The 27,302-nt window shown below is 41.6% G+C and overlaps 2 protein-coding genes across 8 annotated transcripts in view; one reads left to right on the top strand and one right to left on the bottom strand.

Annotated features, from left to right (window-relative positions):
• The window catches only part of LOC131100709 (MORN repeat-containing protein 4-like), a 71,925-nt gene that overhangs the window by 19,651 nt on the left and 24,972 nt on the right, over window positions 1-27,302 (bottom strand). For 3 of the 7 annotated variants that reach the window (XM_058046158.1, XM_058046161.1, XM_058046163.1), the window contains one exon: window positions 1,704-1,774. The gene's annotated coding sequence lies outside the window, so the exon portion shown is untranslated. Of the gene's footprint in view, window positions 1-1,703; window positions 1,775-18,760; window positions 19,347-27,302 lie in introns of all 7 variants that reach the window. The other 4 variants (XM_058046156.1, XM_058046160.1, XM_058046157.1 and 1 more) reach the window with 3 other exon arrangements.
• Window positions 1-27,302, top strand: part of lcor (ligand dependent nuclear receptor corepressor) — a 70,444-nt gene that overhangs the window by 5,045 nt on the left and 38,097 nt on the right. The gene's annotated exons all lie outside the window — the stretch shown is intronic.

Raw genomic sequence — 27,302 nt, forward strand, 5'->3', positions numbered from 1 at the left:
TGTGGTGTTACGGATGATGTGTTGTCTTAGCTTATTTCTTATTGTTGACGACCAATGGGGAGGCTACGGGAAGTGCCCTGCTGAAAAAAACAGCATAGACCTGATACCGGTATACATATGTTGTGTTTTCGTGCTAGTATGCTGGTCTGTAGACCAGCTACTTGTTGTGATTTCGTGCAAATATGATAATAACATCATAGCACTGTGGAAATGTCTTCAAATGACTGATGATGTGGGAGGAAGTTCAACGAACAAGAAACGCTCCTGGAAAAAAACTACATAAACCAGCATACGATGTGTTTTTAATTCTGGTAGCTGGTCTCTGCTGGTCTGAGGACAAGCAGACCAGCATGACCAGCACACATTGTGTTTCCAGGTGCTCCAGAAGAACAGAAGTCTTCTGAAAACACCTCCAAAAAGACAATGTGACCCGCATATTAACCAAGCTATAGCGTTAGCATTGTTATTATTAACATTACACCGAAGAACTAATTTACTGGTGTAGTGACACCTCGCCACACCTTACCAGCTAGCTACTAGCAGGCTAGTGCCTAGCTTCGCCACACACTCGATCATCACAAATATTAACTACTATATCCAAAGCAGATTACTGTGTATAATAACTAATTAGGGCTGCATGGTGGTCAAGTGGTTAGCACGCAGACCTCACAGCTAGGAGACCAGGGTTCAATTCCACCCTCGGCCATCTCTGTGTGGAGTTTGCATGTTCTCCCCATGCATGCGTGGGTTTTCTCCGGGTACTCCGGTTTCCTCCCACATTCCAAAAACATGCTAGGTTAATTAGCGACTCCAAATTGTCCATCGGTATGAATGTGAGTGTGAATGGTTGTTTGTCTATATGTGCCCAGTGATTGGCTGGCCACCAGTCCAGGAAAAAGTGGTAGAAAATGAATGAATGAATGAATGAAAGAATAATAATAATAACCATCTATATAGCTGCACGGCGGCCGAGTGGTTAGCACGCAGGCCTCACAGCTAGGAGACCCGAGTCTAATTCCACCCTCGGCCATCTCTGTGTGGAGTTTGCATGTTCTCCCCGTGCATGCGTGGGTTTTCTCCGGGTACTCCGGTTTCCTCCCACATTCCAAAAACATGCTAGGTTAATTAGCCACTCCAAATTGTCCATAGGTATGAATGTGAGTGTGAATGGTTATTTGTCTATATGTGCCCTGTGATTGGCTGGCCACCAGTCTAGGGTGTACCCCGCCTCTCGCCTGAAGACACTTCCTTGTAAAGTGTTGGTGTAGTACTGTATGTGTCACATAGCATCCATAGGCACTGATGAAGGCCATTTTAAAGATTGTGCGAGTTTTAGTTTTCATTTTACATCATTGAAACATAATTGTGTGTGTGTGTGTATGATTGTGATTGGCAGATCATTTTTGTGTGTGTGTGTGTTTTTGTTAATATATCTTCAACACCTCCCGTCTCCTAACACTGAATTAAACACACAGCCGTTTAACACAAAACGTCACGCCTTGGCTTCTGTGTGAATTGTGCATTAAAAAGACGACTACATTATGTCCGACGGCTAAATGGGGAAAGCTGAAACGTATACGCGTCACATACAAAAGACGGCGGTGCTTTGGGCGCCCTACTCTGATTCCGTACTCAGACAGTTCTGGTCTGGTACGGTGTAGTATGTGGTGGAACTGTGCTTACGGCCCTATGAAAACACTCACCAATTTGTTTTCCTTTTCTTCTTTTCTATCCCCTCCTGGTCCGGTCCAGTGTAGCTTAGACTTTTCCCTGACTTGGACAAGACATAAAAAAGGTAAAAAATAAGCGTGACTCAGAATCATCGGGCATTGTAAGAGGTACATAAAGCAGTAAAACACAACGCAGTAAAAATATACCCATCCAGCCTGAGTCGCACACATGACCAAACTAGCATGCTAGCTTCAATTCACGCTCCATAAGAGAAGGTTCCGCTGACTTGAAGTCGGGAGGAGGCTGGTTAGTGTTAGTGACAGTCCGTCACAAAATACTCGTTCTGTCTCCTCACAATGACAACATCAATTAATATCATGTCGATTTCTGCGAGTTTTCCGTGTTGGAACAGTAAATTCTGGGATTCAATCTGCGGAACGTTGGGGAGGTGGTACAATGTGGGTGTGTTTTTGTGTATTTATTGGAGTATTGGAGTATTGGAGTATTTACTCCTAGCTGGAGTAAGAGGTGGGGTACACCCTGGACTAGTTGCTTCAGATGCAAAAAACGAAATCATGCTATCACGTTAGCATGACGCAATGACGTTAGCATACAAGCAGCTTTTCTTGTTGTTGTTCAGAGAGAACTTTTTCTCTCTGAATGTTTTTTGATCTTGTGTGGTTTTCGTTGGCTTACGTGCTAATTTTTGTAGCCGAGTTTGTGTCTCTTTACCGAGGGTGGTAAATGAGTACAACATCCGGGTACTGACGTAGTGTAGTGTACTACATTCTCGGAGTAATACTCAAAAGACTAAAAATGTTCGTACGAGTGAGGCACAGGCAAGCTTTGTTCCCAAATCATTATCTGTGTGTGCGTCTTCACATCGTTAAATGTGCATCCTGGCAACACGACAGGACCCCCCCACCACTCACTTACCCCCCATTGCCGATGTAAGCCAGCGAGATGCACAGATGGACGCCCCCAGAGTTGGGCCGCCTCACTCTCATCTGCTTCATTCTTTGCATGTCTTTACAAAAATGTGTCCTGCCATAAAAAATGGGCGGGGCATGTGTCGGCGGGCGTGGGGGCGGTCCAACACTGTAAATCTCTGCATTGAGGCTTCATTACGTATGCATGCGCACACACTCTCTACTTGGCATGGACATGTGTGTGGATATAAATGTATGTGTGTTTGGGGGGAGCGGGGGTGGGGTGCCAACCGGGATACCACCCCTCCCCTTCCCCCCAACTGGAGGTGACTGCTCTCTTTGGGGGTTGATGGAAGTCAGGGGGAAACGCCAAAAACACAACAGAAGGGAAATCCATCTCCAAAAAATCTAAACAAGAAGGAAAAGATGGCGCTGGATAATTTTTGATGTTATTACTGAGCAACCGAGCTGAGTTCAATCCCACCCTGTGTGGAGTTTGCATGTTCTCCCCGTGCATGCGTGGGTTTTTTCCGGGTACTCCGGTTTCCTCCCACATTCCAAAAACATGCTAGGTTAATTGGCGGCTCCAAATTGTCCATCGGTATGAATGTGAGTGTGAATGGTTGTTTGACTATATGTGCACTGTGATTGGCTGGCGACCAGTCCAGGGTATACCCCGCCTCTCGCCCGAAGACAGCTGGGATAGGCTCCAGCAACCCCCGCGACCCTCGTGAGGATAAGCGGTAGAAAATGAATGAATGAATGAACTGAATTTTACAACAGTTCAGTTGTAAAAATTTGTTGTAAAATTTGGAGTTTTTCCTTTAAATTCCCATTTTTTTTCTCATAACGATATGACTTTCATTTTTCTATATTTTTCCCAGCTGTCTTCAGACAGGCTCCAGCACCCCGGCGACCCTCGTGAGGATAAGCGGTAGAAAATGAACTAAATGAATTAAAATGAACTAAATGAACTTCATCTTTCTTTTTTTCTCCTAATTTGACTTTGTTGTTGTAACTTTGTAATATTTTCTTGTAATTGCAACCTTTTTTCTCATATTTCTGCATTCTTATTGTTCATTCATTCATTCATTTTCTACCGCTTTTTCCTCACGATGGTCGCGGGGGAGCCTATCCCAGCTGTCTTGGGGCGAGAGGTGGGTTACACCCTGGACTGGTGGCCAGCCAATCACAGGGCACATATAGACAAACAACCATTCACACTCACATTCATACCTATGGACAATTTGGAGTCACTAATTAACCTAGCATGTTTTTGGAATGTGGAAGGAAACCGGAGTACCCGGAGAAAACCCACATGCAAACTCCACACAGAGATGGCCGACGGTGAAATTGAACCCTGGTCTCCTAGCTGTGAGGTCTGCGCGCTAACCACTCGACCGCCGTGCCGCCCATTGTTATTGTAAAATTCTAAAAAAACAACAACAAAAAAAACTAATATAATAATTTGAATGCTGAAACAAATATTATACAATTAATCGACAAAATTTTGGTATTCCAATAATTGGGTTTTTCAAAATGTAAACATTTGTACTTCCTTAGTCATCCAAGAAAACAGACCTGTTATCTTTGAAAATGAATGAACGAATGCATTTGCTTTGGTTGTCTTACATTTTTAACCGTCTTACCTTCCCGGATTCAGATCTGGGTCTTTTTTGGCTGTGTGGGGCTTACATTGTTTTGTTTTGTTTTTTTGTTTTTTTTTTTAGTTATTTTGTATTTTTTTCCAGTAATCATCATGAATCATCTCTAAGATTCATGGTGGGTGGAGACGAGTTAGTCCCAGTAAATAATAAACATATATACGTATATATATATATATATATATATATATATATATATATATATATATATGAAGACATTACAAATACAAATGTACAAGATAAAATTAATGACAGTGGGGAGTTTCCCTTCAAATGTGAACATTGTGTACTCCTTCTGCCCCAAATCTATGTAAGCCTTCCATTGTGTGGGTATGCCTTCTTTGGCTAGTTATGTGACCCTTTTGGTACACTTGTAAGGATATAGACACCATGTGAGCTCACTATTTTGACTACACACACACACACACACACACACACACACAGAATGTTTGCTTGGGCCCGCCCTCCCTTTTTGTGAATTCCTTCTTCAATAATGGCCTCTTTTGTGTGGAAGGTCATATTTGTGCAGTTTTTTTTTCCCCAGAGCTTTTGATCACTGTCATAAAGTGTGTGTTTCAAGGAACCAGTTTGGGACGTCGATTGGTCGTGTTTGAGTGCCGCAAGGTGTGTTTTTATTTTTTTTTATTTTTGCCGTGCTCAGAGGCCGAAGGTCAGCCGTTTAGTGGATTGTGTCGTTTGGGAGGATTTGTCCAAGAATGCGTGCTATGTGGATGTTCTTGTTCCACATGGCCGAGCCTCTCAATGGGAACACAACTGAGGGAAAGCGGTAAAAAAAAGCAGTAATTTCAGGTAAGCAGCTCAGGTCTTGTGCAAGACAGAAAAAAAACCCCAAAATGTTGTTGCTTGAAATGTGTTAAAAAGGCTAACTAAGTAATTAAAAAAGTAAGTATAAGTAAGTAAAAAAGTAATTCATGAATAAATGACATAAAATACATACTTAATTATACGTATTCCCGGTTTTAAGAAGCATTTTCAAGCATAAGCATGGCTAAATGAACTAAAAAAAATATTAAAGTACAAATGCAAAGCAGAAGTAGCATTCTAATTGTGAATGTAGTAGTCTACGTCGGCCACTAGGGGTCAGTAATTGTATGGGGAGACAGGCACCTAGTGTCATTGTCAGAACAGACAATTTTTTTAATTGCAGTTTTAAATGCTCTCACAGCAGGTATAATAATAGTTCTAAAAAATGCATACATTTATAAAAAAAAGGGCTAAAAAATATTTAATTTAAAAAATTAAAATTTTGTCATTGAAAAAAATTACAATATAAACCTAATATAATATATATTTTATTATAATAAACAATAATAGTTCTAAAAAAATGCATATATTTATAAAAAAGGGCTAAAAAATATTTAATTAAAAAAATTAAAATTTTGTAATTAAAAAAATATAATATAGACCTAATATAATATATATTTGATTATAATAAACAATAATAGTTCTAAAAAATGCATATATTTATAAAAAGGGCTAAAAAATATTTAATTAAAAAAATAAAATAAATATTTATAAAAAGGGTTTTAAAAAATTATTTAAAAAAAGAAAATTTTGTAATTGAAAAAATTATAATATAAACGTAATACAATATATATTTGATTATAATAAACAATAATAGTTCTAAAAAATGCATATATTTATAAAAAAGGGTTTAAATTTTTTTTATTAAAAAATAAAAATGTTGTACTTAAAACAATTATAATATAAACACAACATAATATATATTTGATTTAATGTATTTTCTAATACATTATTTGTATTGAAGTAAATCATATATTTTCATTGATTAAATGTTACAAATATTATTATTAAAATAATATTTAATTTAAGTTCACCCAAAATATGTTTTTTTTATGTATGTTGTCTATATTATATGTATATATAGTATCTCCACACTTTAGGTATACCCTTGCAATAATCTGCAATTGATTTAGCACACTCAAAGTCACACATTAACACAAAGCATGCTAACAAAGCCCCCCCATCCACCCCCCAGTCCGCCTCTGTGAACCTCTGCGAGAATTAGCTCCTAATGAAATTAAAGCCAGTGTCACCCGGACGTCCGTGAACAATTAATTACTATTAAGAGGCACCTCTTGCTGCGCTAACGAGACAGTAAGAGAGCTGAGCAGGCGAGGCCGAGTCGGCGTGAGCCTCGCTTGTTGGATGGACTGTATTCGTTGTCATGTCAGCAGGGGGGGGGGGTCCAAACTTTGCATGTTGGTTTTGTATTAACCACAACGCTGTCATTTGGTTCATTACTGTACATAAAACATAGCAAACCGTCATGGCGGCACCCTGACTAAATGCCCTTTGAAAAAGGCTTAAGAGACGTAATCGTGGATGTGTTCATTGATTTGTTGATTGGCAGCCTCCATATATTTCCATTAGCACCATGACTAGCATGACAGCGGTTGCCATGGCGTTTAATTTGTCTCTACCAGAGATCAGGTGCTCGTCTGTGATGAGCGTTCACAGAACAATGGACGCTAGGCGGGGGAGGGGCTTCTCTGCAGGCTTAAAACATGGCAGGAGCACTTAGCGGACCATCCAAAAATAAGACGTTAATGCCCTCGATTCTCTCGGTCACCAAGTCGCCTCAATGTGACCAAGTTTCACCTTCGCCTGGCACCAAAATGGCGCCGCTGCACTCTTTTGTTCGTCGCTTCTATCGTGCTGTCCAATTTGCGTTTGATGGCACGGTGACGGGTAAAAAATCAATCATTCATTCATTCATTTTCTACTGCTTATCCTCACAAAGGTCACAGGGGTGCAGGAGCCTATCCCAGCTGTCTTCGGGCGTACACCCTGGACTGGTGGCCAGCCAATCACAGGGCACATATAGACAAACAACCATTCACACTCACATTCATACCTATGGACAATTTGGAGTCGCTAATTAACCTAGCATGTTTTTGGAATGTGGGAGGAAAACGGAGTACCCGGAGAAAACCCACGCATGCACGGGGAGAACACGCCGTGCAGCCCCCACGTTAATTTAATTCTAATTAATTTTCTATACAGCGCCCCCAAAGTTGTCAGCGTCAGGGAAACAGTGCTCTACAAAGATAAAAACTGCTACTTTTCACTGAGCAATGTATTTCTTGTTGTGGGCTCTAAAGGTACTAAAGGTGCAAAAGTAGTGGTCTGCCCATTAACACAAACAATGAATACATTCATTCATTCATTTTCTACCGCTTATCCTCACGAGGGTCGCGGGATGCTTGAACCTATCCCAGCTTTGGGTGAGAGGCTGGGCACACTGGGTCTCCTAGCTGTGAGATGTGCACGCTAACCACTTGACCCCCGTGCAGCCCGGCAAAAAATCATTCATTCATTCATTTTCTACCGCTTATCCTCATGAGAGTCACGGGGGGTGCTGGAGCCTATCCCAGCTGTCTTCTTTGGGCGAGAGGCGGGGTACACCCTGGACTGGTGGCCAGCCAATCACAGGGCACATATAGACAAACAACCATTCACACTCACATTCATACCTATGGACAATTTGGAGTCGCTAATTAACCTAGCATGTTTTTGGAATGTGGGAGGAAACCGGAGTACCCGGAGAAAACCCACGCATGCACAGGGAGAACATGCAAACTCCACACAGAGATGGCCGAGGGTGGAATTGAACCCTGGTCCTCTAGCTGTGAGGTCCAACCATTCGACCACTGTGCAGCCCCATTTTGTACGTTAAAAACGCTAAAGGCAATGCAATGTGAAACCCCAGTTATCATACGCCCCAGTTTTGGTACAAAAGTTTGGGATTGAACTCCGAGGCAAACAACCATTCACACCTATGGACAATTTGGAGTCACTAATTAACCTAGCATGTTTTTGGAATGTGAGAGGAAAACCCACGCATGCACGGGGAGAACATGCAAATTCCACACAGAGATGGCCGAGGGTGGAATTGAACCCTGGTCCTCTAGCTGTGAGGTCTGCGCGCTAACCATTCGACCACTGTGCAGCCCCATTTTGTACATTAAAAACGCTAAAGGCAATCCTATGTGAAACCCCAGTTATCATACGCCCCAGTTTTGGTACAAAAGTTTGGGACGCTAACCACTCGACCGCCGTGCAGCCTGGCAAAAAATCAAATCAATCAATCAAATCAAAATCTTAAAAGGGGAAATTGTTTGTGAAATTGTTTGACATTTTAATGCATTGTCTGTCCCGTATCGGCGTTGTGTCATTGTTGCTTTCTGCTTTGCGGTGATTTTGTGTGTCCCGTAGAAGCATCCAGGCCCGGTTGTGTTGTTAGCATTGTTCAACTCCCAAGCATAATGGCCTCCTGGCCCATTTTCTCTGCTCCATTTGTGTGTAAAACCAGCAAAGGTCTCCTTGTGGTCACTGAGTGCTGCCGCCTTTTCCACTAAATCCCTTTGAGGACAAAGCAGAGCAGGACAAACGCTGACAGGGTTTTTTTTTCGAGAATATCTTCACTCGAGGTACACACACGCACGTTCTTCGGGTTTGTTCATTTGCGTCGGCGCTCGCATCAGCGCTCATCCCGCGAGTAATCTGATTACACCTTTAAAGAGCTCGTTAGCGAGGACGCTGGAGTGCCTTTTTTTACGTTTCCCGCAACTCCCAGCAGAGTGAGACATCCTCTTCTTCCCCTGTGGATCCTTTTCACGCCATCCTGTCACCTGCACGATTGAAATATCAACTGCGATGACGGCGTGAAAGTGGCTGCTGCGGCAGACAGGAAGTTGAATGACTTCCTCTGCGTTCTTAGATTCAAAATAAAACGAAATAAGACGATGATGATGGCGAAGTTTTTCTCGAGATGTTCGGTTGGATAAGACAAACAACCATTCACACTCACATTCATACCTATGGACAATTTGGAGTCGCTAATTAACTTAGCATGTTTTTGGAATGTGGGAGGAAACCGGAGTACCCGGAGAAGGTGGAATTGAACCCTGATCCTCTAGCTGTGAGGTCTGCGCGCTAACCACTCGACCACTGTAGAGCCTCATTTTGAAAGTGGCTGCCGCGGCAGACAGGAAGTTGAATGATGTCGGTTGGATTGTATGCAGTGTGTTTACATTGCTGACAAATCTGGAGCCGATTTGGATTCAGTCTCTGATTAGTCAGCAGTAGTTTGATCTTCACAGACCATCACGGTTTTGTACACACACACACACACACACACACACACACTTGAGTGTCGGTGACACAGGCAGCTGTGTGAAGGCCGGGCGAGCTTCAGGCTCTCAGCCCTCCTCTGTCACCCTCACTTAGGTGTCAAGCCCAGCGGAGCGTGCACGCACACGTGCACGCGCACACACACGTGCACGCGCACACACACGTGCACGCGCGCACACACACACACAGCCACTAGCAAGGGTGAAGGTCAAGCTAAGATTGCTGTCACTCCAGTGAGCGTCAGGAGAAATGTCACTGGTGTTTTAAATCTTCCTCTCCCAGCTTTTATTGTGAAGGTGGTCAAGTCAGCATCCTTTCTCCGAGATGTTTGTCTTCATCTGTCCATTCATGAGTGACATGTCTTTATTTTGACTTTGCGGTTTTATTTACTGTATGTTTTGCTTTTTTAATAATAACGCTTTGTTAAATGTAACCATGGAGGAATGATCGCAATTGTTGTTTTTGTTTTAATTTTATTTTGTTTTTGACTAAACTGAATTTTACAACAGTTCAGTTGTAAAATTTGGAGTTTTTCCTTTAAATTCACATTTTTTTTCTCATAACGATATGACTTTCATTTTTTAAATTTTTTAAATTTTATTTTGTCGCACGAGTTTGATGTTTTCTTGGAAAGTTGCAGTATTTTCCTCATAAAAATGATGACTTTTCTAAGCAAAAGTGTTGCTTTTTTTCTAAAATTAAATACAACTTTCATCTTGTACAATTACAACTTATGTCTCATTAAAATATAGGACTTTTTAAGCAAAAAAAAAAATGTTTTTTCATCCGGTTTCCACCCACATTCCAAAAACATGCTAGGTTAATTAGCGACTCCAAATTGTCCATAGGTATGAATGTGAGTGTGAATGGTTGTTTGTCTATATGTGCCCTGTGATTGGCTGGCCACCAGTCCAGGGTGTACCCCGCCTCTCGTCCAAAGACAGCTGGGATAGGCTCCAGCACCCCCCGCGACCCTCGTGAGGGAAAAGCGGTAGAAAATGAATGAATGAACACGAACTCTACAAGCCATAAAGGCTTTATGATGGCCACAGTTTGACCCTGGAACTGATTAATTCTATTTGCATCCTTTTCTGCGGGACAAATTAGTCACGGAGGTCGACCAAGCATTCTGGAACGACTTGTCTTTTTAGACCGCCGCTGTAATTGTTTACATGCTTCAACAAAAGATGGTCAAGAGTTTTTTTTTTCCCTCTCGACACTGCACAAGTTACCCCCCCACATGAAGTTAGTTCTTCAAGGCGTGATTCACTTCTCCGAGAAGATGCTGTGCACGTGTGCACAGAGTGCAGCTGCAGACACTTGAGTCTCAGACTTAATTGAAGCGTGGGCGCAGACTCCATATTTGCCGGCGTCAAATGTGATGTGTCGCTTTTATTTTTAACATAAACGCCTCCTCCAGCTAATGTTGCTGCTGCTTGCGCTCCATCTCGTGTGTGTGTGTGTGTGTGTGTGTGAATGTGCGGATGAAAAATTATTTCTAAGAAAGAGATATGAGCTGGAATCTCGTTTTTAGCCTTCAAGGAGGTTCTTTATTTTGGTTCTGCATCATAAATCAAAGATGTTTTCCGCCTCCTTTGTGGTCCGCTGGTTAGTTTGTCCCGTTGTCGCATTTTCGAGACAACAGCGAAGTCAGTGTGTGTGTGACGCCGATGTGTAACATCATCGTCAGGAGAAGAGGAACGAGGGTACGGGTTCTAGATTTGTGGGGAAGGAAAGTCGCCCCATCACATTCCGACTCGGAGGTTCTGTCTTGTACCGGTGAGATACATCACTTTGCTGCGCTTTTATTGTGAAACTACTTGTTGACATGCTAAGGTTGAAGGTCGTGTTTAGCATCAGTGAAGGAATGCAGGGGTCAAAGTTCACTGTAAGAGAGTTTTTTTGCTTCTGTTGCAAAAAAAAAATAGTTCTCAAGTTTGTGGGTGTGTGTGTCCTCGTTCGTTATAGAGGATCTTTTTTTTTGTCAGCACTTCATGTTCTCCTATGTTCTCCTCCGAGACGGTGCGTGTAACATGTTTTCCGCGCTACATTAACACGCCAAGGCTTCAACAGCAACCCGCAACAATGGCGTCTCTGTGCCGTGATGATCACGTTACACGATGTGCACCATCGAAAAAACCACAAGAGCCACCTCGTGAAGATAATCAAAGGCGAACGAGGAGACGGGAGGCAGCCGGAACGCTGGCCTTTGATTGAAGGGCTGTCATTGAAGAGGCGGCGAGAGACGTTAGAGGAAGTCAAGTTCCATCGGAACGTCTGATTCCAGTGGAGTAACGCAGGAGGAACACAAAAGATGCTTGAAGACATTAGAGGTGTATTTTTTCAAGGTTCTGGTCGAATATAGACAAACAACCATTCACACTCACATTCATACCTATGGACAATTTGGAGTCGCTAATTAACCGAGCATGTTTTTGGAATGTGGGAGGAAACCGGAGTACCCGGAGAAATCCCACGCATGCACGGGGAGAACATGCAAACTCCACACAGAGATAGTGGAATTGAACCCAGGTCTCCTAGCTGTGAGGTCTGCGCGCTAACCACTTGATCACCGTGCAGCCGTCTTAATGACGTATTTCAGTTAATTTTGCCATTCATTCATTCATTTTCTACCGCTTTTCTTCACGAGGGTTGCTGGAGCCTATCCCAGCTGTTTTCAGGCGAGAGGCGGGGTACTTCCTGGACTGGTCGCCAGCCAGCCAATCACAGGGCACATATAGACAAACAACCATTCACACTCACATCCATACCTATGGACAATTTGGAGTTGCTAATTAACCTTGCATGTTTTTTTTGGAATGTGGGAGGAAACCAGAATACCCGGAGAAAACCCACGCATGCACGGGGGGAGAACATGCAAACTCCACACAGAGATGGCCGAGGGTGGGATTGAATGTGCTGTGAGGTCTGCGCTAACCACTCGACCGCCGTGCAGCCTCAATTTTTTTTCACCTCTTCCAGAAAAATTCTGGTTAATGAGTTGTGTGTTTTTAACACTGAGGTGTGTCCCGGCCTATCAGGGGCACTTTGGACTGTCCCACCTTTGGACTGCCAGGAGGGACACTTCAAGGATTTTAATGTAAACACACACACACACACACACACACACATACTTCGCTGTGTGTGTGCACGTGAAGCCAATAAAAGGAACATGCCTCTAAATTAGCGATAATATCTAATATTAATGCAGGCAGCCTCCTCTGCTCCTGTGTGTCAATATTAGACTGGAGAGACCCGCCCCCACTCTTGCTTGTGGACTCCATCACACACACACACACACACACACACACACACACACACACACACACATATACACAAAAGCAGCAGTAGCATAAAATTAAGAGAGTACAACGGACCTTTGATTTTCAAAAAGGGAAATATTTATGATCACTTGTTAAACCTCAGTGTGTATGTGTGTGTGTGTGTGTGTGTGTGTGTCTGTGAGTGTGGGTGGGTGGCCGGGTGGGTTGGGGGGTCGGGTGTAGGTGTGGGGGGTCAGTGACATACAGATATGTCAGATATTGTTCCAGGCATGCTCTCTGAAGGTTTGCACTGCTTAATCTTGTTGTTAAGTAAATCTTCCTGTTTGTGTGTGTGTGTGTGTGTTCTTGCATCACGTGCGCTATTAAAGTCAGTACAGCACGTTATCCTAAATGGCTGCTGCTCTCAGCTCCGCCGCAGGCTGCTTAAATTTCTAAAAAAAAAATCAGCAGATCAAAAGACAACAACAAAGCGTTTTGTGTGTCGAGCTGGACTCCTTTCATGCTTTCGAGTATTTATTTTATGCTAACATTGAGCTTGCGTGTTTTGGCTTAAACCATTTGGTAATGGTAATGGTAATGGTTTTATTTCACTTGAACATGCATCAGATTACAATTGAATGCATCCCATAATCAGTTCACAGTTCCACATGTCCAAAAGGAGTAGGAAGAAGCAAAGCTTATTAAATCCTACCCCTCCATCTGGTACTTTTACAATCAGTAACTGTTACTTTTGTTCACTTCCTGCTTTCCTAATATAATTTAAGTATTTTTTTATTTTTAAATTTTATTTTTTTAATAAAAAAAATAATTTTAAATTTTTTTTATTTTGTATAAATTATTTTTATTTTAGTTTTTTGTCACGTACCGAAGTACGAGGTGATATGAGCATCCAATGACATAATGGGTACCATAGTAAGTGTCAATATAGTGATATATATAGCACATCATGACTGGTTCAAGACTCTTCATCCTTGTATCCTTGTCAATGTAGTTCAACTTGTTAAGAAGCAAAGTTTATTAAATCCTACCCCTCATTTGTTCACTTCCTGTTTTCCTAATATATATTTCATTCATTCATTCATTCATTCATTTTCTACCGCTTTTTCCTCACGAGGGTCGCGGGGGTGCTGGAGCCTATCCCAGCTGTCTTCGGGCGAGAGGCGGGGTACACCCTGGACTGGTCGCCAGCCAATCACAGGGCACATACTAATATATATTTGTTATTTTTTATTTTTTTTTTTAAATTTAATTTAATGTAATAACATTTTTTGTCACGTACCAAAGTACGAGGTGTATTTAGCAAACATCAACTGCTTGTATTGTTTCCTGAATCGGCTCATCGTTGTGCATTGTTTGCTAGGAGCGAGGCGATGGTGCAAAACTGAAAAGCAACACAATAAATCCCGGTCAATCCCCCGTATATACAATACCCAGGTAGCATCATGCTAGCATGCTGGTGCAAACGGTGTTGTTTAGTCATGTCAACAAGCAGCAATCATGCACTGTCATGCGACTATATTGTGTGTGTGTGTGTGTATTAGCAAATAGGTCAAAGTTGAGTTCACTCTTGTCCAAATGAGACGAAGACGATCTCAGAGAAGACAAAGAAAATGAGCTTTGTGAGCGGCCCGGCAGTTTCTTTGTCCTCCCCCTGCGGCTCGACTTCATGTGAACATCATATGATAACAAGAGGCCTGAGCGCACACACACACACACACGCTCACAGAGTCCAAAATATGTCTTTGATTTGACAGCTGAGGGCCCGGGGCCCCCTGACCTCGTTAGCTCACCCACATTTCAGCCAATCCTCACAGCTGGCTGATGGCGGCCGGCAAACAAAAACATGTAAACGTCGGCGGCGTGTTCCGTAAGAAATTTCTCCGTACAACATCCACCCTGCCCCCCCCCCCCGCCCCCAGCCGCTGTACATGTCTCCTTAAAAGGCCACGCCACCCGAAAGGTCAAAGCACGTCTTTGTAACGGCAGAAACCGCGGGAACTCCGATTGATGGACAATGGATCAACAATTGATTGTTCCAAAGGGAGGCCCATTTGATGCACTGCAATGTTTACGTTTGAGTCGTGAGTTAGTGGCCGGGCATCACTCTTCCTTTTTCAATTTGTGCGCCTTTGTCATCACGTTTGTGTGTGTGTGTGTCCTGTGCCAAATATCTCAATACGTCTATTGTCGGAGGGAGAATCGCTGGTTTCCGTGACGACAGCGCTGCAGAAATAGCATAAAAAGAAGGTAAAGAAAGAGCTGATGAAAAAGCTCAAGGTTGAAGATGTCGAAGGACTGATTTTTTTTTCCTCCACCAAACGGCCAGGAACTTTTAGTCGCTGTTAAGTGGCGAGTGATGTTGACGCATTTGCACATCATGACCGTTACATGTACTTATGAACGTCTTCCATTACCAACGTTTAGTTGAATTTTCATCTAAGTCGGAAGTACTTATGTACAAGTACTTATGAACGTCTTCCATTACCAATGTTTTGTTGAATTTTCATCGAAGTCGGAAGTACTTATGAACGTCTTCCATTACCAACGTTTAGTTGAATTTTCATCTAAGTCGGAAGTACTTATGTACAAGTACTTATGAACGTCTTCCATTACCAATGTTTTGTTGAATTTTCATCTAAGTCAGAAGTACTTATGAACGTCTTCCATTACCAACGTTTAGTTGAATTTTCATCTAAGTTGGAACTACTTATGTACAAGTACTTATGAACGTCTTCCATTACCAACGTTTTGTTGAATTTTCATCTAAGTCGGAAGTACTTACGTATGTACAAGTACTTATGAACATCTTCCATTACCATTACTTGGGGCAAGAGGCGGGATACACCCTGGACTGGCCAATCAGCCAATCAATCATGAAGGCTAAAGAGCACAAATAAAAAGCTCCGCCCACCAGACTACTTCTTTTCCTTTTTCGCCTTCTCTTACTCTTCTCCCTTCTCAACCCTGCACCTCCTTCTTGTTATTCTTCTTCTTCCCCTCATTGTCTTCCCTGCACCTCCTTCTTGTTATTCTTCTTCTTCTTCCTGTCATTGTCCTCCCTGCACCTCCTTCTTGTTATTCTTCTTCTTCCCTTCATTGTCCTCCCTGCACCTCCTTCTTGTTATTCTTCTTCTTCCCCTCATTGTCCTCCCTGCACCTCCTTCTTGTTATTCTTCTTCTTCCCTTCCTCCCTGTCCTTCTCCTCCTTCTCTCCTTTTAATGGTGAATTGCAACCACTGGCTGGAGCACGATCGCCTACCTTCTGCTAGCCCCGCCCCCTTCTTCATTGTACAATACAAATTAGTTCTGACTTTTTCAAACGAGGCGGAGATTATGCAGTCTATTTTTCTTTGGGAGTCTCAAAAGTAACTTTTTTGGAGGTCTTTTATGAAAACAAAACTTTTTTTGTTTGTTTGCTGGCTTGTTAGTCGCCGCCTCAGATTATTTTTCTTTGAGATTTTTCAAATTGGATCCACTGGGTCCGCCTCACCTCTGGCTGTGACCACCAGAATTAACAGCGTCAACAAAATAAGCTCCGCACCCCCCCACCCCACCCTCTTCCCTTTTCCCCGAGCGGCTGTCTCGGTCCGTGTTAGGTGGCCTAGGTCCCGCGTTCGCAAATTGGATTTTCTTCTCTCCAGTAGCTCAGCTCCTCGCCCGGCCGGCCTCATGTCGCTCCAAATCTGTCGCCATCGCTCGCAGCGACCTTTTGCCAAGTGGAATGTAGGTCAAGGGAGGAGTGGCCTTCACGACGCATCATGGATTCATTGATTTGGTTTCGTCTTTCCGTTCCCCACCGTTAACAGAACCATAACAATAACAGCAGTGTTTCCTCTACCATTGTAAGGAGTGTTTATTACTTTCTCTTATATTACTTTGTCTTATGTAAATGCGGTGCATTTGTTTGTTTTGGTAATTATAGTAATTATAGTTAAACCCCTGACGCCCAAAGCTGGAAATTCGGAATACAAATACTAATATCCATTAGGGGTGTAAGAAAATATTATTTTGGCCATATATCGTGATACTTTGTTCCATGATACTGTATCGATATTACAAAGTATGATATGGATATTTTTAGGCATTTATCATAGACTGTATATGGTATTTATTCAAGTGCAGATACGGCAAAGGTTCATTTCTGATTTTTATTTAAACCTCCGATCGTTAGGTGGCAGCACTTACGGAAGTTGGCGTTCCGGGTGCCCTAAAACGGTATTTTCTTTTCTGTGTACATGTTTACAGTGCCACACGTAGTCGGTGTACCCTGCGTATTACATCATTTTCACCCAGTGATCCGTTCCCGTGTGAACATGGTAATGGTTTTATTTCATTTGAACATGTATCAGATTACAATTGAATGCATCACATAATCAGTTCACAGTTCCACATGTCCAAAAGGAGTAGGAAGAAGCAAAGCTTATTAAATCCTACCCCTCCATCTGGTACTTTTACAGTAACTGTTACATTTGTTCACTTCCTGCTTTCCATAATACAGTTTAAGGTCTGTTTTTTTTTTGGTTTTTTTACTACATTTGAAACATGGCCAAAGTCACAGAAAACAATGGTGAATATACTTCGTACTTTCATGTTCAAAGCATTGTTGCGTATTGAAGTGCTCTATGGATGTCATGTGATCCATATGGACTTTCCAAATGAAGATTTTCATGCTTGTGTTGGACTTGTGACAGAAGCATCTTTGATTTTTTAACGTGTGGGAAAAGTCTCAGAGAACTTGCACTTTGCTCCGCGTTCTTATTTGGAAACGGTCATCACGTGATTGTCGTCATGCAAGTACTGTATGTACTCTACGTCTCATTATTATTTGTAAGTACAACACTATAGCTATTGACGTACAAACTTACGTGATTTTGGTTATTGTAAGAAAACCATAGAAGTTGCTCGATATCTGCTTTTAAATGAAATTCTTATGAGGTATTTGTGTTATCAACATTATATCTGACATTTCTGGCCAGCTCTGCCAAAATTTCAAAATGACATCACGTCAAATTTGTAGTGCAGTAATACGCAATAATAAATAATAATAATAATCCATCAGGTTAGCAGAGGAGCCAGGCCACTATGCACGGAATTAGCTCAGTGTTCTATGTGATGTTTATTTCTACGATTGGGGGCAATTTTCAGTGGAAAAAATAATTATAGTAATTAAATTTAAATTAAAATTAAAAAATTAAATTTAAATTAATTCATTCATTCACTAAAATTAAAATTAAAACAATTAAATTTAAATTCATTAATTCATTCAAATTAAAAAAATAATTAAAATTTTAAATTCATTCAATCATTCATTTTCTACCGCTTTTAAATTAAAAAAAATTAAAAACAGGAAATGAAAAAACTTAAACTATATTAGGAAAGCAGGAAGTGAACAAATGTAACAGTTATTGATTGTAAAAGTACCAGATGGAGGGGTGGAATTTAATAAGCTTTGCTTCTTCCTACTCCTTTTGGACATGTAGAACTGTGAACTGATTATGGGATGCACTCAATTGTAATCTGATGCATGTTCAAATGAAATAAAACCATTACCATAAAACATAAAAACAGCAATGCCACAAACTTCGCCGTGTTTGAAAGCTGCCACTTTGGCCTTTCCAATTGCACTTCAGTCATCACACTTCCGCTAAAACTCGCACAACAAGCAGCTTGATTTACTCTTCTGCGGTAGTAAAACTAATGTAGGTACATTTTCCAATCCACAGCATCTATCAAAGCCTTTATTTTCATAGTAACACCATCCATGTAGACCTTGTACATGCACGCTAAACAGTAATTCAAAAAAGAATTTTTTTTTTGCCGGTCGGCGCCCCCACTGGTGTGACAGCAGCAGGGCGCGCGTGAAAAGGCAAGGTCGGCGGCGTCAGCTGTATGAAAAGGAGTCTCTTATAGATATAGTCGTTCTGGATGTTGCTGCTAAAAAGCCTTTCAGCTGACTAATTTGTTGCTGAGCCTGAAAAGAATTTAAAGAGGGTTGGTGAAGAAAACTGAAGATAAAAAAAAAAAAAAACATTACCTTGCTCTCCGGGCATCTTCCTAGCTTCCTCCTTTTGTTGTGATTCAGTCAGGGTTTTTTTTTCTACTTGTCCTTCTTTTTGTGCAACCTTCAAGCTTTGTGGAAAATATTGCACAGGAGCGAACCAACCTGGAGTAAAAGGCTCGAAAGGTCTAGTCAGGGTCTGGTTTCAGTTCTCCGTGGAACTATCAGGTCCTATTGTTGCGATTAAGAGAAGAACACGATTGATTGGTCAAAGGTCAGGTTGTGGTAGTCGTGCGGTTCTTTTTAGTGCTGGAATCCTCTTCCACTCCACCGCCATGACATCACTGGTGGAGATGGCGGATGCCGATCCATCACTCTTACTTGTCATCTCGGATGCGGGTTTGGCTTCACAATGTCATACTTCATGTTGGAATTCAAGATGAACCGCAGCGCCACTGGTGTTGGCAGCACTCGTGCATCCGCAAGACTGTGATCCTACCCACGTCGTCATGCTTTGACTGTGTGTTGACTTTCTGTGGAATTCACCTTTTCCAAAATTTGAACCGCAGCTCCCCCCCAGTTCAGACAGCACTCATACAGTCCCAGACCATGACGCAATCATCTGTGCAACAGACCAGAAATAAAATTGATTTTGTCAGTCTATGAACAAAGTGACGGGTTGCATTCTGATACTTGGTTGCACGGCGGTCGAGTGGTTAGCGCGCAGACCTCACAGCTAGGAGACCAGGGTTCAATTCCACCCTCGGCTATCTCTGTGTGTAATTTGCATGTTCACTCCTTGCCAGCTACTAAGGGTAACGGGACACTTCCTAATAGAATATAAAAAAAAAATAAAACAATATATAAAATACAAAATAATCCAAAGTCAAAACCCACAACAAGTACTGTTAAAGGTCAAATAATCAGTGTGACACAGTGTAAGTAATTCAATATAATATTGATACTTGGTTGCACGGCAGTCGAGTGGTTAGCGCGCAGACCTCACAGTTAGGAGACCAGGGTTCAATTCCACCCTCGGCCATCTCTGTGTGGAGTTTGCATGTTCTCCCCGTGCATGCGTGGGTTTTCTCCGGGTACTCCGGTTTCCTCCCACATTCCAAAAAAAAAAACATGCTAGGTTAATTAGCGACTCCAAATTGTGTGAATGGTTGTTTGTCTATATGTGCCCTGTGATTGGCTGGCTGGCCACCAGTCCAGGGTGTATACCTCGCCTCTCGCCCGAAGACAGCTGGGATAGGCTCCAGCTGAGTGAATGAATGAATGAACATTTTATTTGTATAGCGCTTTTCAGAGTACTCAAAGACGCTTTACTGTAGAGAAAAATATAAAATAAAATAAAAATAGAGTTGAGTAAAAACAGAGTAAAAGATGCATTAAAATACAATATCCATACATTAATTCAGAGCTAAAACAAGGCTAAAAGCGGGGAGGGGTGGGGCGCAGCAGTCAGGTATAATAAGTTAGACATTAAAAACGGATTTAAACAGGTGAGTTTTGGGTTGTTTTTGGAAGTTGGGAAGGTCGGGGCAAGCACGGAGTGAATGGGGCAAAGAGGGTGGGGGCAGCAATGGAGAAGGCTCTGTCTCCCCAGGTTCGGAACTTGGTCTTACAGGGGAGTGCCAGACCTGTTCTAATGGAACTTGGTCTTACCAAGGAGGTCTGTGAGGTATGGAGGGGGTCAGATTGTGGAGAGCTTTGTCGGTGATGAGAAGGACTTTGAAATTGATACGTTGGGGGGACGGGAAGCCGGTGGAGGTTTTTAAGGACCGGGGTAATGTGTTCACGGGAGCAGGTGGAGGTATTTTGTAGTTTGTTGACGGTTTTGGATGTCCATCTTGGTCCATCTTGGTTGGAATGTAGTGGATGGTCATCATTGTCTTTGTGTTCCACAATGCTCTGCTGGTCCGCCTGGTTCTCCGTACAATGATGCCCAAACCAGGCATCACATGCTAGCTAGACATAGCCTAAGACCCAACTGTCGGTGGCTTGCTCACACAACAGTGGGGACATCATGGTGGACGGGGGACGTCTGGTTCCCTTATGAAATATTTGTACACTTTCAAGGTTGTAATTGTAATACTTTGCTGTCCAGGAAAGCGTAAATTTGAGTTAATTTGTGTAGAAAGTTCTTGGGGCTTTGTAGCAGATGTTTTAAAGAGGCGCTCCAGATGTTGTTGTTGCCGCCGCCGCCGCCCTGGGCCGTGCCAAGTTGCCATTTAATCAGGTGTGAAATTCGGCGGGAAAGGTGCCAAATTAGCTGTGGAAGTTTCTCCGCGAAGTTTTTATGAGTGTGTCTGTTTGCACCTTTACGCTGAAAATTTAATTGATTTTATTCGTAATATTATGAAATAATTATTCCTTTTGTCAGTATTTAGTTGGCAGAAGAGTTTGAGGACGTGAAGAACCTCCAGGCATCCTCAACAGCTCCATTCCACCATCTTCTTTAGCAGGTTAGCTGCTAAACGAATTGGCATCGTTCCTTCCACCTGAACACAGGCACCCCCGACCTCCCATCTAGCTGTTAACTGCAATTAGCAATCAATTAGCTTCTCGTTAGCACGTTCACATGCCTGAGCTTCTACTGCCTTGCTCTCGTCCGCGTCTTAGCGGGCGAGGAGGTGAAAGGGACAGGGACCAGAGAGCAGAGAGGTAACTGGGAGGTGCTGACGTCAACGCAGCCTCCTTCCTGCTTCTTCTCGGCTCTTAATTAGTTCATTAGAGCACTAATTGGACTGAAATGACCAACATGTGTGTGTGTATGTGTGTGTGTGTGTGTGTAGAAAGTGTTTCCTGGTTGCCATGGCTACCGTGAACCATTGTGTTGATTTGTACAATCGATTACAAACTCCAGCAGTTTTTGATTTAAATTGTGTTTTTAATAAATGTGTGTGTGTGTGTGTGTGTGTGTTGTCAGCGCACGTCAGCCTCCTTTGAGCTCATCTCCACTTTCTTCAGAAGAAGAAAAAAAAAAAAGAGATGAGATTAGGGATTTGGTTCGCCGAGAAGCTGTCAGATTGAATCGACACGCCGCATTTAGTGTGCGTGTGCATGTGTTGCCACGCCTTTGGCCCATCCTATACACACACATGCCCTGGGAAATGCTGTCTTTGTGTTCATGCACACACACACACACACACTCGATGACGGTGAGTGTGATGTCATTGCCATGTTCCGTGGCTTTGCCTGCTAAAATGAGTTGTGATAGCAAAGTGTAAGAAAATGGATCGTTGCGTCCGCAAACTTGCTCTTTTTTTTATTTTTTTTTTATTAACGCTCATCACTTGCTATCGACCCACAATGCCTCCGCCTGACAGAAAATCTCTCAACGCTCCGCCTGGATCCACACGGTCGTTTAACGAGAGATGATAAACTTGTCATGTACGCATCGTTGCCAGTTATTTTGGTTTTTCAGATGCATTCAGTTAAAAATGTGTTTCTTTGTTTTGTCGCTCAAACATTCTTGTTGCACGAGATTCAATCAAGCGGTGTGTGAACATACGCCCCCTAGTGGCTGTGAGCCACACAGGTGTGGTATTGTGCTAATCTGTTAAGTGCTACGATCTTCTGGCAAAACCATGACGTCATTGCTTCTAGTAATGGTAATGGTTTTATTTCATTTGAACATGCATCAGATTACAATTGAATGCATCCCATAATCAGTTCACAGTTCCACATGTCCAAAAGGAGTAGGAAGAAGCAAAGCTTATTAAATCCTACCCCTCCATCTGGTACTTTTACAATCAGTAACATTTGTTCACTTCCTGCTTTCCATAATTTTTTTTTTAAGTTTTTTATTTTTTATTTTTAATAATGTACCTCGTACCGAAGTAGGAGGTGATATGACCATCCAATGACATAATGGGTACCATAGTAACTGTCAATATAGTCCATATTTGTCTTAAACAGTCAAACTGCAACAATTAATCGATGAATCAATGATTAACCGATTATCCAATTAATAAAAAAATTATGAATGTTATGTTATTGTGAATAAAGCCATAACTAAGAAAATTTCCAAAGACAAAGTTGAAATCGTTGGAAAATTAAAAAACACAAACAGCAGAAATGGAAAAAAAAAACAGCTGTAGTTTTACCAGAATAAAGTAAAAATATTAAGAAAAAAATGTGTGCTCTAACATGAAAACATTTGCAATTTTTACGAGAATAGAAGAAAAAAATAAAATAAAAATAATTCAATTTTAGTAGCATAGAGTTGAACTTTTAAATGTTGTAATATTATGAGTATGAGAAACAAACTAAACAAAACAAAATTGCAATTTTTGGAAAGTTAAATTTAGGACAGGCTGCACGGCGGTCGAGTGGTTAGCGCGCAGACCTCACAGCTAGGAGACCAGGGTTCAATTCCACCCTCGGCCTCCCACATTAGGTGACAATAGGGGTGCTATTTCATGTCCGCAGAACTCTAATTTAGAAGGTTTTCTATATTCAAACTGCAAAAATGCTCAATTTATGAAGAAGGAATCCTACTTCTTAGAAAACCACCACCAGTCCAGTGTGTACCCCGCCTCTCGCCCGAAGACAGCTGGGATAGGCTCCAGCACCCCCGCGACCCTCGTGAGGATAAGCGGTAGAAAATGAAAGAATGAATGAATTTAGGACAGTCAAAATATTATGGGAAAAAGTCATTAAAATTTTTTTTACAAAGACAAAAAATGTCAAAATATTTAAAAATAAAATAAGCGATTACTCGAATAATCGAAACAACCACCTTCAGATGAATCGGCTAAGAAAATAAACTCGGAACTGTTAAGATGTAGCCTATTTTTGCTGCAAAATTGTTACATTTTGTTTCGATATGTTAGCATACCCGCACTTAGACTTGACTGTTAATTGTTTTATTGACACAGAACAACGGAAAACATGACATCCGTAAGTCGAAGTCTTTATCGGCGTGTCAAAATGGCCACCCTAGCATGAACAAGCAACATTAAGCAGACCTCTACCAATGATTCCGCCAATGGACACATTTGGTACGCCGCGCAGTTGTCTGTGAAGCAGATTGTCAGCTGACGAGTCGTGTGACCTGGCCGTGTCATTCCGAATCTTCTCACCGTGTCCTTGTCGCTAGAGATGTTTTTTCTATGTTGCGGTTTTAATGAGAGACACAATGGTGGCCTTGTTGTCACCTTCAAAGCAGCTGCGGCTAACGTGAGCAAGATTATTGTCCAGAAAAATGCATAATGTTGTATAAAACGCTACAAACCTTAACCCATATAAGTAAATAAACTTTCTTAAATTGGTAGATTTATTGGTAACATGCTTATTTTTACCAGCATGTGTGCTTTTTGGGGTAAAACCAATTAACCGCGATAAACGAGGGACGACTCTATAAACAAAGCTTGAGTTGCATTTGAAAAAAAATCTCGACTTGTAGCATTTGGATAAATAAAACTTTAACATCCAGCTTTAAATTTACAAAAAAAAAAAAAAAAAAAATGTCATTGTGAATAAAGCCATAATTACCAGAAGAAAATTTCCAAAGCTGAAATCGTTGGAAAATTAAAAAACAAACAGCAAAAATGGAAAAAAACACTCTATTTTGAAAACAAAAAATATGTGCTCTAATAAGAAAAAAGTTGCAATTTTAGGAGAATAAAAGAAAAAAGTAAAATAAAAATAAAATAACAATAATAATTAAATTTTAGTAGCATAGAGTTGAACTTTTAAATGTTGTCATATTATGAGTATGAGAAACAAACTAAACAAACCAAAATTGAAAATTTTGGAAATTTTTATTTAGGACAGTCAAATAATTCAAAATAAAATAATTCAATTTTAAAAATATTTAAATAATAAAAATCAAAAAATAATTTAAAAATAAAAATCAAAAATAATTACAAAATAACAAATAAAAAATAATTAGACAATAACAAACTTAAATTATATTATGGAATGCAGGAAGTGAACAAATGTAAGTTACTGATTGTAAAAGTAAACTGTAATATGGAAAGCAGGAAGTGAACAAATGTAACAGTTACTGATTGTAAAAGTACCAGATGGAGGGGTAGGATTTAATAAGCTTTGTTTCTTCCTACTCCTTTTGGACATGTGGAACTGTGAACTGATTATGGGATGCATTCAATTGTAATCTGATGCATGTTCAAATGAAATAAAACCATTACCATTACCTTTGAGCAAAAAAAAAAAGAGAATTGACCTTCATGGGAACGTAACCCAAGTGGTGATGACTCCAGTCCACACCTCTGACGTTAGCATCGGTATCTGTGATGAAGTGAACGAGTGTTGTTGCTAATTCGAACTGCTAACAAGGTATGAATATTTGATTGGGTTGTTTTGTTGACGCTTCGGCGTGTCGTCTCGTTTAACCTCCCGCCCCCCCGCCTCCACATGGCGCTCGCCTTAATTAGCTATTGATTTGTTGGGGACAAAGCACAGGGGCGCGCTTCCAAGGGCTTCGGTCATGCTAAATTATTAATGTTCATGCTCGTCTAAATATAGCCGTCGTCCGGTGGTCACAAGGAAGACGAACATTCCATCCACTTCCTCTGTGTGTGTGTGTGCATTCATTTCCCAACTCTCCTGTTGCCCAGTGGCTACAGACGGGATAACAAACTTTGAAAAAAAATTGAGATTCGAACTGTGTGACCTACATGCTAACACCTAGTTTATCAGTTTGTGTTCTAAATAACTTGAATGGTTGGGAATGAATTTGGATGAAATTTTCAGAGACTATCATGAATGAGATATGGAAAAACAGTTTTTGGGGGTGATCCGGATTATCGTCTGGATCCAAGAAAAGTATTCTTTTACACTGCAAGATAGGACCATTTTTGTCATTTGTGTATATAACTTTGTAAAAAGGCTGCATAGTGGTAAAGTGGTTAGCTCCCAGACCTCACAGCTTGGAGACCCGAGTTCAATTCCACCCGTGGCAATCTCTGTGTGGAGTTTGCATGTTCTCCCCGCAGGTTCTCTCCGGGTACTCCGGTTTCCTCCCACATTCCAAAAACATGCTAGCTTAATTAGCGACTCCAAATTGTCCAGAGGTATGAATGTGAGTGTGAATGGTTGTTTGTCTATATGTGCCCTGTGATTGGCTGGCCACCAGTCCAGGGTGTACCCCGCCTCTCGTCCGAAGAAGACAGCTGGGATAGGCTCCAGCATACATATGTTGAGTGTTAAGTTGCTGTGTGATGAGTTTAGTGGGGTTTTTTGTGAGATGGCATTGTGACTCCCACTTTCAGCTGGGATAGGCTCCAGCACCCCAGCGACCCTCGTGAGGATAAGCGGTAGAAAATGAATGAATGCTATGAAGGCGGGACTGGACGGCGGTCGAGTGGTTAGCGCACAGACCTCACAGCAAGGAAATATGGGTTCAATTCCCATCTCTGTGTGGAGTTTCCATGTTCTCCCCATGCATGCGTGGGTTTTCTCCGGGTACTCCGGTTTCCTCCCACATTCCAAAAACATGCTAGGTTAATTAGTGACTCCAAATTGCCAATAGGTATGAATGTGAGTGTGAATGGTTGTTTGTCTATATGTGCCCTGTGATTGGCTGGCCACCAGTCCAGGGTGTACCCTGCCTCTCGCCCGAAGAAGACAGCTGGGATAGGCTCCAGCACACCTGCAACCCTTATGAGGATAAGCGGTAGAAAATGAACTAAATGGTTTTTCTTTGTTCTTGTAGCATAACAATATTTTCTCGTAATTGCAAACTTTTTTCTCATATTTCCGCATTCATATTGTAAAATTCTAAAATATATATATATATATAATTTGAATGCTGAAACAAATATTATACAATTAATCAACAACATTTTGGTATTCCAATAATTGAAAGCAGACCTGTTATCTTGAAGTATGAATGTGAGTGTTAATGGTTGTTTGTCTATATGTGCCCTGTGATTGGCTGGCCACCAGTCCAGGGTTGTACCCCGCCTCTCGCCCGAAGAAGACAACTGAAATAGGCTCCAGCATCCCAGCGACCCTCGTGAGAATCCAAACAATGTAGCATTATTATTTTGGTGTGTGGGGAACTATGGTCTGATCTCCTGAATATGTGGCAAACATGCTAACCACTGGACCCCTGTGCAGCCAAGTTATCGGTATTGATTTAAAAATATATATATTATTCATCTGTATTTGTAATTTTAGCATTACAATACAACATTAATTCCATTAATGTTAGCTAACAACAGTAGTCAACCTTGTTTTTGCTCATGTGTCACATGATGGTCAGTGCTTTTGTGTGTGTGTGTGTTGTCAGTGTGCTGCTGGACTATGAAGTGAAAGGAAGTGACACAGTGGAGCTTTCAGAGATTGGGGACAGCTTTGCGCATGTGTGTGTGTGTGTGTGTGTTCATGCATGTTCCTAGCATGTCATGTGTAAACGCTTTTGGACCCAGAGTGTGTGTTCGCTAGCTGACCTACATTCGGGATCTTTTCTGCCTCTGGCTCGCTGTTATCTCATCTGGCCAATCACGTGCCGTAATCCCGTCTGTCCAATCGTTGACGTCGCCCGCATGTGCTCCACTGGAGCAGCAAAGCAACCTGACAGTTTTTGGAGTTGGCGGAT

This window comes from Doryrhamphus excisus, chromosome 1 (assembly GCF_030265055.1).
Source record: "Doryrhamphus excisus isolate RoL2022-K1 chromosome 1, RoL_Dexc_1.0, whole genome shotgun sequence".
NCBI classification, from domain to species: domain Eukaryota; kingdom Metazoa; phylum Chordata; class Actinopteri; order Syngnathiformes; family Syngnathidae; genus Doryrhamphus; species Doryrhamphus excisus.